This window comes from Hippopotamus amphibius, chromosome 5 (genome assembly GCF_030028045.1).
Source record: "Hippopotamus amphibius kiboko isolate mHipAmp2 chromosome 5, mHipAmp2.hap2, whole genome shotgun sequence".
Classification (NCBI taxonomy): Eukaryota; Metazoa; Chordata; class Mammalia; order Artiodactyla; family Hippopotamidae; genus Hippopotamus; species Hippopotamus amphibius.
The window spans coordinates 140,169,184-140,184,065 of NC_080190.1; the positions used below are offsets into that span (position 1 = coordinate 140,169,184).

General features: G+C 36.4%; 1 protein-coding gene across 2 annotated transcripts in view; it reads right to left on the bottom strand.

Moving 5' to 3' along the window:
* AZIN1 (antizyme inhibitor 1) overlaps positions 1-14,882 on the bottom strand; it is a 30,198-nt gene that overhangs the window by 13,077 nt on the left and 2,239 nt on the right. The window contains exons 2-3 of one of the 2 annotated variants that reach the window (XM_057735745.1): positions 12,525-12,662; positions 4,648-4,793 (exon numbers count right to left, since the gene is read on the bottom strand). The gene's annotated coding sequence lies outside the window, so the exon portion shown is untranslated. The remainder of the gene's footprint in view (positions 1-4,647; positions 4,794-12,524; positions 12,663-14,882) is intronic. The other variant, XM_057735746.1, reaches the window with a different exon arrangement.

The window sequence follows — 14,882 nt, forward strand, 5'->3', positions numbered from 1 at the left end:
GCTGTGTCATTTAATAGCCATGCAATCTGAGGTCAACTTCAGTTAACTATTTTAACTACTTTCTCAAATGACTTGTAAAAAACAAAATTAAAATCACTTGTTTAAGTGCTGACTCAGCTAAAACTAAGTTGCCAATTGCCAGAAATGCAAAAATGCCAATAGTTTGAAACTAGGTATAAGCTAGGGACCCATACATCCTACATCATTTACTAAGAACTCTGATTTTTAAAAGGGCATCAGACTAAATCAAATAACGTTTCCCTCTTTCTCCGAATCACCCATTGTCCTCTGGAGCTGCACATCCATACCTTCTTTGCTGAATTCACTGGTCCTTAGGTTACTTTAGGCAAAAATTTCTTCTAATACGGTCCATAAACAAAACAAGTGCTCTAGACAGGATGCTACTCATTGCCTGGGACTGATTTCTGATTGCCATATTAATTATAATGGACACAGACCAGCTCTTGGCAACCTATTTTAAAACCTACACAGCTTTTCCTACATCCTTGATTCCCCCTTTCCCCTTCTTCTCCCACTACTCTATGCTAGAGTTCACCTTGGGTGACGGCCCCTGTCTTAAAAATATACTCCATTTTAGTGGTTTTCAAGTGTCAGCTTTTTGGTTGCACCAAAACAAAATCAATAAGCCACAGCATTAGTCAAATTTCATAAAATACAAGCAATATTTTAAAAACAGTAATAAATCAACTACATTCAGTTTAGCTGAGCAAATCTCTTAGACTGTTATACCAGAAATGATTTAAATTTGTGCCCAGAAAGTATACGTTTTAGACTTAAGGATATGTTTAGTTAAGCAATATAAGACCAGCTGGAATATCAATTCTAGGGGGATATTCAACTATGCACTAAAGCAAACAGAACAGATAAAAGCTACTCATTCAAAAAGGTCATTTATTCTATTAATGATGAAAAATACTTAATCAAGATCTTTAGCTAAGTATTTTTCATGGACTCCTAAGTAGATTCTACTCTCAATGCAGTATTTACCTGGGAACCCTGAGTTATCAATTATGGACCATCAGAGACAACTGCTGCCAAATGTGAAGTCTAGCTACAGGACAAGATGAGCCTCAGTTTCCTACAGCTACAGTGTTTATAGGAAGGCTAATTTTCCTCTAACATCAAGATCCTAAATAGTTACAATAACATTGGGTTCATTCAATCCAGTCTTACCTGCTGAATGCTCACACTCTTCAGAAATTTTTCTAGATTAAGTAAGGTTATGGTCATAGGGGTTAAGGATATTTTTTCCAACTGCTTTCAAACTACATAATCTACAGGTTCAACTCTAACTGACTGCTAAACTAGCCTAAATCTGAAAGCAAACTTTTTTTCAGAGCAGTGTGCCAAGTACTTGATACAATAGTCTCTTAACCCTTAAAACCACTATGACATATTATTCTGTTTTACAGATGAAGACACTGAGGCACAGAAAAACTAATTAGGCTAGCTCTAGAGATGCTGATGACCAAATTACAGGCATACCTTGGAGATGTTGCAGGTTCAGTCACAGAGCACTGTAAAAAAGTATCGCATTAAAGCACAAATTTTTTGGTTCCCAGCTCATATAAAAGTCATGTTTACACTATCCTCTAGTCTATTAAGTGTGTGTGGGGGGGAACACCCTACACACCAAAAACCCAAACGATGTACATACCTTAACTAAAAAATAATGCTGTTGGAAAAACAGCACCAATAGACTTGCTCAACTCAAGGCTGCCATGAACCTTTAATCTGTAAAAAATGCAATATTTGCCAAGTGCAGTAAAACAAGGTATGCCTGTGTGTTAAAAGGAAAAAACCTGTCTCCCCAGCAGTCCCATTCCTAGAAAACACAGGATTCCTTTTCTGGAAATTCAACAGAACTTTCAGTCTCTTTGATACAGACTCAATGACACCTCTATAATTAATTAACCATCTCTCAGACATATAAATTCCCATAGTTATTAAAACTCTGTATAATAAAGTTTATTCACATATGGTACCAAAACATCGTACCATGCCTTCTCATAGCCTTTCAAACCTTTCTTCTTACGACTAGTTTCTACATTTCAACCTTGTTCCTTCCATATTTTGTCTGAAATTCTCAGGTAAATCCTAAATTTGAATTTTTCTTTCCCTTTTTCATCTATCTTATCAACAGTTTACATGCAATAACGTACAGCCACATTGTAACTAATGTATACACCAGTGTAACCACCATTACCATAAAGATACATTTCTTCATGTCCCTTCTGTCCACCACAAGCATTTATCTGTTTTCTGTCACTATAGATTTTTGTAGAAGTGAAATAATTTTAAACAGTAAAAGCCAAACTAAAACAACTGACAAATAAATGTACTACCAACATGAATGAAAATATGTTAAAGCACGCCCTGCTCTAAAGGAAAGATTGAGTGAGTGCCTGCAGAGTGGCTATGTTACCATCACTGAAATGGAACTCTTATTTCCGAAGTAACTGTAGAGTTAGTTTACCAAAAGGTACACTAGCTGACTCACAAAAGGACTGTGACAGAAAAATAAAATTTGCTATATTGGCAGGACCTGACAAAATGGATTTGGGGACTAACACAGCCGAGACCCCTAACACAGATGTGAACATAGTATTTTTTACTTCCTTAATTATACTTAGCACTGCAATAAGAGCTGATTAAAATTACTACTAATAACATCTACACATAAAGGACGGTAAACGTTGAGATTAAGTGAGCTCTATCTTGGTTTATCCTCTCAGATGCTCCCTAGGAAACTCTTGATAGTCCCATAATTTCCTAGCCCAGAGCAGGTGCTGAGAAACAGATGGACAAAGGACAATTCTAATGGGGAGTTCTGAAACTTAAGGCTTGTGGTAAATGACAACAAAGAACTCCCTGAAGTGTATTGAAAAAGATGGTCCATCTTTCACCTCCTTAAAAGGAGCCCAAAATCTTGATACACACATGACCCACATGTAAATGCAAAGCTCACCTGTCAGTTAAAAACTAAAGTTATGCCCAGGAAAAACTAATTCCTCAAAAGAATCCACAAAACACAAATACCATCAGAAAAGAGGATTTCTAACACATTTTGAGCCAACAAACCCTCTGCTCAAATGAAATGTTCACTTGGAAGCCCAGTATTTTCAACAATTGAAAAGTAGGTGGCTAAGCGTAGGCTGTTCTTGGGTCTTTCCTTCGCCTGATCTCATTGAAAAAGTCCTAAAAAGCAGTTCATAACCATACCCTCAGAAGTCTATGCTTACAATTTTCTTAACATGTGAGCAAAAATACTTCCACTGTTGCAAAAAGGTTCATGTTCTACACTTCTGCTTTATAAGGCACTAAAGAAGTTATCTGACTAAAATGTTTTCAAGAGGCATTTAAAGTTACTTGGTGAGGATGAATTGGGAGATTGGGGTTGCCATACATACATTACTAATAAGAAAAAAATATTACACTGTATGCTTTAAATATATGCAGTTTATTGTATGTCAACTGTATCTCAATAAAAGTTCTTAAAGAAAAAAAATATAAAGTTATCTGCTGAAATCAACTGGTTTGCAAGGCAGAAACAGAGACACAGATCTGGGGACCTGTGTACATATCAAACTGTACACTTCAAATATATGCAGTTTATTGTATGTCAATTGTACCTCAATAAAAGTTCTTAAAGAAAAATAAAGTTACTTGGTGATAATGTAAAACCTGACACACAGCATGTTCTAGGGAGTCAGAATGAAAATAAGTGTGCATGTGTTGGGGGTGAGCAGAGTTTATACTGTATGCCAGAGCCACTGAGTTAATCCACACCACAGGGAATTTCCAGGAATCTCTCCATTAAGAATGCAGACTCAGGGAATTCCCTGGCACTCCAGGGACTCGTGCTTCCACTGCAGGGGGCCTGGGTCCCAGGTCAGGGAACTAAAATCCCTCCAACTGCACGGCCCCCAAAAAAGGGCGGGAGAATGCAGCAGACTCAAACCCAGGTGATGCCAAACTTCCCATGTTTCAGTCCTGGTTATAATTTCCAACAGACATTGCACCATTTCTTTCCCCAATGGCACAGAAATCAGAAACAGGACTGATTTACTGGTCCCAACATGTTATAGATCACTATATACTATAGTGTTGCTGGACACTGACTTATTTACATTAAACTTAAGAAAATCTACTCCATGTAAATATTAAGTTCTCTTGAAAATGCTTTATAATGTAAGAGCAAACCCATTTTTAATAAAAGCTCTCAAGTTCATTTTTATCAACAGACACTAGATGTGCTCTCTACTCACAAGAGCCTTTAAACTATTTTCACAACCAAACACCTTAATATACCGTGAAAGAAAGCTCAGCTTATTTTACACTAATACAATTGGTGCAATCACAATACTACATTTATAAACAAAGGAATTTCCTCTTGGACACCATAGCTGGGAAGAAAAAAAGTGTTTAACGTTCCTTATTTACACCTTCATACTGGTGTTTTTTGATAATACATTTTTCAGGAAGAGCTGCCAAGGAAAGAAAAGGCTCCCAAGAACCCCATACTGCTCCCTGGAGTCTTTCATGAGGTCATGAGTCCTCATGTCATCGAGAGGGTAGCTCCAAGAGGAGTGGTTGCAGCAGCTGGGCACTTGGCTTGTTACACACCTGCTACAAAGGCTTCTACAGTTGATTGTACTTCAGAAGAAACTGATACATCTCTCAAATAATCACAAGATAATTCTGGCAGCAACAGCCCACTTGACACCAAGCTGGATGAATATGAGTCTTGGATTTCTGAAGTGAAGACCTCCCTGGAAGTAGAACAGGGAGAGCTGAAAGTTTGAGAGTACTGTTTCAGAGACATCTAAGCAGGAAATCCAACCTTAACACACTGACCAGTTTTCTAAAAGGACTTTTACTCATTAAAAATGAGAACTTGAGATATTTTGAAATTTACACTACCACTATTACTCTGAAGAAGCCTAATGGTATTTTCACCTTTATCATTATTTTTACATAGGCATTTGATGACTTAGCACTCAGCTCACAGCTTTAAGAATAGATACAATGGGGGAAAAATAGACACAATGTGGGAAAAATAGACACAATGCGGGAAAAATAAGACACAATGTGGGAAAAATAAGACACAATGCGGGAAAAATAAGACACAATGCGGGAAAAATAGACACAATGCTGTCAAAGTCACCTCTGCATTCTACATTCGACAGAAAAATGTTACTTACCACACAGAATACCTTTAGAAATAACTGACCAGAGGAGCAGAAGGATGACAATGGCACTACAAACATGAGGTCTGGAGCAGACCTCCAGGAAGGTAGTTCCAGGAAGCTACATATCGGAACTAGTAGGTAGGAAGTTCCAAAAAATTGTGTGATAAGACCATATAAACTTTTGCCATGTTAGACCAAAAGTGATGGATAATAACAACAGCCTACACTGAGTGCTTAGGATCATCAGGACAGGGGTTGCTTTACTTGACAGTAAGAGGAAAGCCAATAATGGCAATAAACACCCTTAAGTTTATTTTTCAGGTGATAAGGTTGAAAAAAACTAACTCTAGAGGAAGAACACTAAAGGTGATTGCTGAAGAACTATTTTTTTAAAAAGAGACAAGAACAAAAATAAATAGGAAATACATGAAGGTGGTGGGGGGAATCCTAAAGGAAATGAGCCCAACAGGCTAAGTTTGAAATGCTTGGGTAAAGGCTGTCCAATGAAACGCCTCACATTAAATTCCAAAATACATCTTAATGAGAAAATGGAAATACAGGATTTTCATAGCAATATACTTCTGCAAGTCAAACTGACAAGATTAGGCGCCCTTAAAAAATGTCTTGACTATTTGATGCGAAAACTAAATTTTTTCTGGAGCAAATATGCACCTGTACAGAAGTAAAATATGTAAATCCCTATGGCAATTAAAATGTAGTAACATTACAGATAACTATTATAATACAACATGAGCAGCAGCAAATACATAACCATATTAATTTCAAGCTTTCTAGTTTTCTCGGTGCAGCACAGGGAATACCCCTTTAAACAAATTCACTTTACTATTTTGATTACCCTAGGGCAGATCTCATTGCCACCTCACCAGGAGGAAAATTTATTTTTATTATATAAAGCATGTGTGCATTACCATTGTTGCAGTAAACACCAGGTTAAGGAAGACTGAATACCTCAGAAGCCGGAACAGGTCTTTACCAGGTAGCATTGGTTGCATCTCCTCCAGAATAAGCATGTTCAGACTTTTCTAATCATCATTCCCTTGTTATTTAATCTTTTTATTCCTCTATCTGCCCCTAAAACATTGGCTTTACTGGTTTTGAACCATCAATCAAGTCACTGCTGTTTTCCTACTATGACTTCTTTTGCTCAACTTTATAATTTCAATTTCTTCACACAAATAGAATGGACTGGAGTCCATTAATTTTCACTGCTGTGTGCTATTCTTTGTAGATGTGCAACATTTACTTATTCAAACAGGACCTATGGGTTGTCCCCTTTTTTTGCTGTACTGTTTATAAACAGCATAATATAATTTCTTGCTATCATTTATGTATCCAAGTGGAGCACTACTCAAATTGTGGTCTGCAAACTAGCTGATCCACAAATGAAGGACCAACCAGTGTGCTACCTGACATTCTGGCACAAGAGTCTATCTTACTGACTGGCAGTTTAGGTAGCACCAGTCTAGGGTCACATACCTGGAGTGAAACTGCTAGGCTGTTAGTGAAAAATTGTTTTTAAGCCTTTTGCTCATTTTCCTACATGTTTTTTGTTTTTTCTTATTGACCTACAAGAGCTCTTCATGAATTTAGGACAGCAAATCTCTCTCATTTTGAGTTTTATTTATTTTACTATAGTATCCACGCTGAACATACTAGGATATCCCATCCTACTTTTGGTCATGCCAATCACGCTGAACCTAGATGATGAGCTAAGGAGAGACTATACTTATTTAGGAGCTCTTTATAAACTGGGCATCAGAGGATCTTTGCAGTAAAAAACAAGAAATAGGAAACTCCCTGGTGGTCCAGTGGTTAGGACTCCGCACCTCCACTACAGTGGGGACCCTGCATCAGATCTCTGCTTGGAGAAGGAAGATCCCATAAGCCGCACAGCCACCCCCAAAAAAAGAAAAAAAGAGAGAGAGAGAAATAGATCAAAAATAATTTAAAATCATATATTCAATGTAAACCTAATATTAAATTCAGTCTGTATGAGTACACGAAGACATCAACTATATATAGCAGGGAGCTGGATCTTATGAACATGCTGGGCAACTAAAGAATTCAACTAGAATATAAAAGTGAAAAGTCCCTACTGCTAAGGAACAGTTTTTTATTAGACAAATCTAAGGAGAAGAGAATGCATAATTCTTATGATTCTTATTAATAGATATTTTAAGATTAATACTACTAACATTCACAGTAACATTATCCTAGAGTGATACTGCCCAATGGAACTTTCTATAAACGTTCTATGTCACTGTCCAAAACAACAGCCATTAGCCACATATAGTTCCCAACCACTCAAAATGTGTCAAGCAACTGAACTGAATTTTTAATTTTATTTGGTTTGAATTTCTTTAAATTTATATAGCTACCTGGCTAGTGGCTACCGTACTGAACAGAGCAGTTCTAGAGAATGCTGTTTTCATAAGAAAATTTTAAGCTTTTAAGGATCAATTCCACACACATCACAGATTAAAAATATAAAAACAAAAACCATGGTACCCCCAAATAATTTTGCTCAAGGTAACAAAGATCAATTTACAAGTTTACAAAACTAGACAGTAAAGGAAAAAAAGGTCAAAACTCCACACCAAGTAAATCCTAGATAAATGAAATGTGTGCTTACAATGAAGAAAGATGGAGAAGTTCAGAGCAGAGCATTCCAAGAGAGTTTATCATCTTGGCTCCTGCTGCAACTCACTCAGTTATAAGCATTTAAGAGCTCATGGTGGCTGGGCATGGTTTGAGCAGGCTTAACTTCATCAGCCTAATCCTTGCAACTCAGTTTGGTGTTGTTTCTATTCATGCCATAATGTTCTTCACGTTATTCACTGGATTAGAAAAAAACGATGGCCAAATCTCTGTTTCAGTTAGCTTGTGACAAACTGCTTGATTAACTGTGCATGGATAACCCCGGAATGGAGGTGAAGGATAAAAGTATCTGTGTTTCCTAGGCCTTACCAGTATGTGAGAGCATTTCACTTGCAACAGCCTCCTTAGGCTGATCTGAACAATGGCCAGCCTAAAACAGCAGCCTACCATTTACCTAGATTTCATAGTTCATAAGATATAGTTTACACAAAATCTTATTTACTCCTAATCAGAAGAATTAAGTGTCTAAAAATGCTTTTTTTGAGGGCAGAGGAGAAAAACCCCAAACTCAAAACTCTGAAATTAAGACCAAAGGGAGTGTAATGGAATATACAGATTGGCAGTGACTATTAATTTTCTCAGCTCAATTATTTTCTGTAATAAGTGCAAGAACCATTTTATTCCCTTTAAAAGTGATCTACATTGCTTTCCAATCTATTTGGCCTTCCCAGAAAAGTCTAAATTTGCCTGAAGAAAGAATACCATGTCCCCCAAACCCTGTTTTATCCATTAACATGCTATTATTCCCATTGGGCTTATATAGAATGCTTTTTTGCTACTTTACACAAGCAATGAGGCACCACTGAATATTACTCTTTACATGCCAAGGGGATACACATACTTTAAAAACTGGTCCCTTAATCTCTATATTTCAATGATTGTTTTATTCATGTTTGTGGTCCAAGAGCACCAACAACCATTAATAAAAATTCTGTTCAATCTGCTTACACCACAGAATCTTTAAATTACCAAAACTAAAACTTCTCCATAATGGGCCAAAAACTTGCCTTTTCTACTGACAACAGTAAAACATGAAGGAATAGCACTGTGTAGTAAAATTCATAACAAGCATTTTATTTCCCCAGTTAAAATAACCCCAACCTAGGTAAGGCAGGCTCTTTTAAGGCATATGTAGGTATTAACAAACAGGAGAGAGAACACAAATAGTTAAAATTTTAGACAAATCAATTAATTGAATTCCTTTTCCATTCTTAGAAACAAAAATTAAAATGTGTATGTTAATAACTAATTCAATCTGACTTCATCACTAGATCTAATAGAAGCAGCTGGTTAGAAGAGAATTTAGTTTTGTGAAATAGTCTTTAACATTTTTCTATTAGGGTGATCTACTAATTATAATCAGAGCTCTAGCTAAAATAACTTGAAAATCTAGCCAACTGAAAAAACTACTGCAACACAGAGCCTAAGACATTTAAAAGGTATGCAAAAATTTTTCCACAATTAGAGCCCTTCATTAATCAGAGATATTACTGGCTTAAGCATTTGTTAAGATATCTTTACAATGCTTACACATTACACCACACATATATTTAAAAGAAAAAATTTTACTATGTAAGCAATGTATAAAGTTCCCAGATACTTAATGAAATGAACTACCTAAAATTTCAGATGGTTACCTGATGTGAAAACCTAACTCTGAAGCCAAATCCTAGAGTTTAGACCACCTGCACAAAAATCCTATTGGAAGTATAACACGGTTCAAATAGAGTTCATGTAAGCATACATTTTGCAATGCTATCTTTTCCATAAAGGTCAGTGTATTAATTTGACTTCCAGTTTTCCAAATAGTATTGTTGCTTCTCAGAGAAAATCTCAGGATTTCAATGCCTAGTATCACAAACTGCTACTGGTATCTAAGGACATTTCTAGAATGTAGAATTTTTCTCTTGTCATCTTTACTAACTCTGGTCAAGAAACCTTTCAGGCCAGACATCTTTCTGAATTCAAAATGTCTCAGATTTTAGAATGGCAATTTAGTACATATACATATTCTTAATATATTATTTAATGCTCTCCAGGAGGCTGAGTCAACACTCTATCACAATATTTCTGCAGCAAAATCAGGAATATCAGCACTAGATGGGATAAGTCAAAATAAAAATAGCTTCAAATCAACTCAGATTCAGGTCAACATTTTGTTCCCAAATCAGGTTAGGTCATATCAAGAAAGCTATAAATTTTTTTTTTAACTTTTGGATTTTGGAATTATATGAATAAGGGACTGTGGCTGTAACTTTATAGCAAAGCACCAAGAACTAAAGTTTCACTTAACATAATATACGTTGTACCTGGGCATAATAAATGGGTCAGTCACTTTGGCTACCAGAATCTGCAGAATGGATAGTTAGCATCTTCTATCTGTGCCTATGTATACTATACCACCACACACAAAAAAGAGGGGGAAACTTACAGACTTTCTGAGTTCTACAATATTAATTATCCTAAAGACTTTTCCCTAAGTTGGCACAATCATTTATAAATGTATAAACTTATTGATATGTTTCTCAAGTCTAAGAGGAAACAACACTAGAAATATAAAATATAATGCAAAGTTAAGTTTCCACTAAAGACCTGAAATAAAAAGTCTTGTCCTTTAATATGGTCTTGCCTAAAACATGAAGTTTGTTATTAAATTTCCATCTTAGAATCTACTCCTGACTATGGAGTCAACTATACCTCACCCAGAAAAGTTTTAAATCTCCAAGCCAACTTGGGAGAACACATCAGATATGTTGTAAATAGAACAGATGACAAAAATTAAGAGAGAACTGGCTTGGCACTGGACTGGTGGCAACTGTACTTCTCTTTAATATGCATACAAGTCACCTAGTCAAAATGCAGATTTCTGACTCAGGTCTGGGTGGAGCTGAGACACTGCAGTTCTATTCTAGATTATGCTAATGCTACTGTTCCAAAGACCACACACACTGCACTAGCAAAGGACGATTAAAACACTCAAAAAAAGAGAAACCATTGTTAACAGTTTCGGGTCAGAGGACCTGTTCTAGTTCAGCTTTATTTTATAGCTGTGATTTAAAAAATAAGCAATTTGCTCAAATTCACACAGCTAGGAGAAAACCAGTATGGGAAACCCTCCAGTCTGGGTTCCAAGTCAGTACAACTTTCAAAAAATTGTATTATTTAAACTGTTTTCCCCCCTTTCTCTTTAGACCTAAAAAAAGAAGTCTAAAATTGTAATTTGAGGTTAACAGTAAATGTGTTGAAAGGTTCATTTTAACATATTCTACCCAGTTAGATCTATTTCCTGAAATTTTCTAACGTTACCCCCTCCAAGTCTCTAGCCCACTTAAAAACATCCAAACCTCAACACCAAAACCCAAATTTCAATAGCAAGAAATCTACAAATAAATTTTAAATCAACCACGCAAATCTAGCAGCACAAGTTCAGACAACAGTTTACTGTGAAACTGCATTTTGCACACAGGTTTAATTCAAAGTTAAATCCATACACAGAAAATCAAGTATACTCAAAAACTACCCTTGAAAATCTCTTGGGAAGACAGCATGTTGAGAGATAAGCATGTTGAGAGATAAGCATGTATCATCTCTCAGTAAGTCCTTTAAAAAGAACCAGTTTTTTTCCACCATGTGAATATTATACAAAGATATTTTGTGAAAAAAAAATAAACTCTAGAAATCACATTATATCTGGCAAGATGCTCATAAACTAGAAAAACAAGAACTAAGATTGACCTCTTATATCCCATGTTCTAGGGTAGAGCTTTGGTGAGTGGAATGGAGAGCAGAATCTTTTGCTCTATTTAAAAATGACTGATTTTTTTATTTTTCTGATTTAAGCCCAAATACTTGAATCTAACAAGTTAAATGGCTGAATGATGTGATAAATTACCACCCACATCTAATTGAAAAACGGCTTCCCTGGTGGCGTAGTGGTTAAGGATCCGCATGCCAATGCTGGGACATCGGGTTCGAGCCCTGGTCCAGAAAGATTCCACATGCTGTGAGCAACTAAGCCCGGGCGCCACAACTACTGAAGCCCGCGCACCTAGAGCCTGTGCTGTAGAAGAGAAGCCACTGCAATGAGAAGCCCACGCACCATGACAAAGAGTAGCCCCCACCCACCACAACTAGAGGAAGCCCGTGCACAGCAACGAAGACCCAACACAACCAAAAATAAAATTTACAAAAAAAAAAAAAAAAAAAAAAAACCCCCCAAAACACAAACCACCTCTCCAAATTATATTAAAATCTGGATTAACAAGAGTCCCTAAAACTTAGCCTGCAGTATGTACTTAAATATAGTAATACATAGTGATCCAGTCACCAGTAAACAATGCATACAACCGAATCAACTTCAAGTTTAAGGGTAAGTGGGGGAGTTCACTGGTAGTCTAGTGGTTAGAGTTTCAGGCTTTCTCACTGCCATGGCCCAGGTTCAATCCCTGGTAGGGAAGAGTTCCCACAACTCTGCCTGGGATAGCAAAAGGGGGATAAAAGAAAGTGGGGGTTGGGGGGGAAGTGGTAAATATAATTTCAAGTTCTGGAAAAGACTAAGCAACAAGAACTCTTCCTTTACTTCTATTTTACAAGACCCTCCCTCATCCTCTGCACAGATGTGAAAATACTTACATGGACAAGTTAGGAGATGGAACCCCCCTATCATCAGCTAGGTTCCCAAGGTGGCTCAGCGTTGAAGTCAAACTGCTCTCTATACAGCACTTCTCCTAGGCCCTCTGGGTAGTTGTATACTTGGTCAGAAAGTTCGCCCTAAAGAAGAAAATGAAAGTATTTAAGTTCTATGTTAAAAAATGTTAGGTTGTGCTTTTAAGAAGGTTAAACTGATGTAAAGATTAAGTGCAGGAAGAAGTTTTAGTCTGAAGTGTTTCATTAAAGCACAAAACAATGTTTTCAAAGGGTCTGTCACAATACCATGTACTTCTTTATGCAGTAAGCATTTCCAAGCTGCCAGAGTACAGAACTGACAGAATCTGAGGTCATAGTCATCTTACCAAGTTGCTCTATCTCCTTACTCAGCTTCCAGCCTTCACCTAATTTCATTTTTGCTTTTATTTGTCTTCCAAAACCCAAATTTCTAAGTGGCCTAAAATTTTAAAATGTCCAAGTGCCCTCACCAACCTGGTATGTATGTAAGATGTTATATGTATAATATACCTAATAGTTTGAAACTACCCAGAACCCTTCTTCTACTCTCCATATTCCAAGTTCTTCGTTGCTTAAGTGTAAAATCCTACTACAGGAAGAAAAACATCTTGTGACTTAGCTAATACACTATGTATACATGTGAAATAACTTGAAACTTGCCTTACATATCTGACAAGTAACCTCTTAACCTTCTCATTTCTAACCTAAGTAACTATTCTCACTAGGAACAACATATGAATGTGAACATGCTTGGCACACTACAAAATGCTACATTTTAGAAACGGTTTTTACCTATTATGATTTGACTGGATAGACTTCTCACCTCTAACCTAAGCAACTACATCTATACTTCTATTTGTAATTCAGTGATTGCTACTTCAAAGTAATACAGATTGCCATACATACATTACCAATAAAAAAATCAAATTGTACACTTTAAATATATGTATTTATTGTATGTCAACTGTATCTCAATAAAAATTCTTTAAAAAATAAAAGTAAATAAAAATAAAAATAAAATAAAAATTAAAAAAATAAAACAAAGTAATACCACCTTCTAGTATCACTGGAAGATGAGTGATAAGAAGGGAACCAGAAAAACAATGAAACTTAGGAATTGTAAGAATCTGAGATTTCAGAAGCACTCTAGACACATCTTAAGCATATCTCATCTCAACCAGGATAGAGGCACCCTTGAAGGAAAATGTTTTTTCAATCTACTAGGGGTATCCTGCTCACATGCTCAATGACATTTATGGATAATGTAAGAATCCATACCAACACACAACAGTGACTATATCATCACATTAGATTCCAAAACAAAGGTTCCAATTCTTCCCACACTGAGGTAAAAGTAAATTAAAAGCTGACTCACGCTGGAGACAGAGACAGAGTTTATTCTTAACTATTCTAAGGAATAGAATAATTATCCTGGCTAAGACATTTTGATACCCCCCCCCCCCATACAATAGCTATTTTGCTGCTCAATGAAACCCAGGAGCAGTGCTGTGAAATGCTGAAGACATTAAACTTAAGACATTCAAGAATGTTCTTCAGCAGGATCTCTAAAATATTTCCACCTAACAAAAAAGATACTAGTAGGAAATGAAGGCTCTAAACTTTGAAAGGCACACATAAAAGGGGTACAGAGCCATTTATATACAGGATAAACAGAAGGTTCATTTGTACAGTCACGATAAAACATTAGAGGAGGTTAAACAAAAATATGGGAAAAAAAGAAGGTATAGGGAAAGATAAACTTTTCTCATTTAGAATGGTGTTTATATCAGTTGGATCATGTACAACACTGCAATCAAATTCCTTAACTGTTTGAAGAGAATGTCCCTTGCTACAGTATCTTGGCAAATAGCACACGGAGAACTAGAGTTAACTGAGTCAGCAGCTGGCCAATAAATCACCAAAAACCTCCCATCACTTTGACAGTAATTACCCAGAAACTTAGTATCCCCCTAATTATCAGTATTTCTCTGAACAATTTACATTGCCTTTACCGATGACTTCTCAAGTTGCTCTGGGCATTGGTTCCAAAAACCCAAAACCCCACTCTAATCAGGAGAAAAAACACGAGAAATTGTCCCACATCAGAGATGACTGGGGAAGACATGACAATTAAATGCAATGTGGTACCTTGGATTGGCGCCTGGACAGAAAGGACATTAAAAACTGGTGAAATCCAAGGAAAGCCTAGAGTTTAGGTGGTAGTAATGTATCAGTTTCTTAATTTTGACAAATGTACTGTCAGTACCCCTTATAGTTAGGTAAACTAGGTGAGAAGTATGAAGTAACTCTGTATTATCTTTGTAA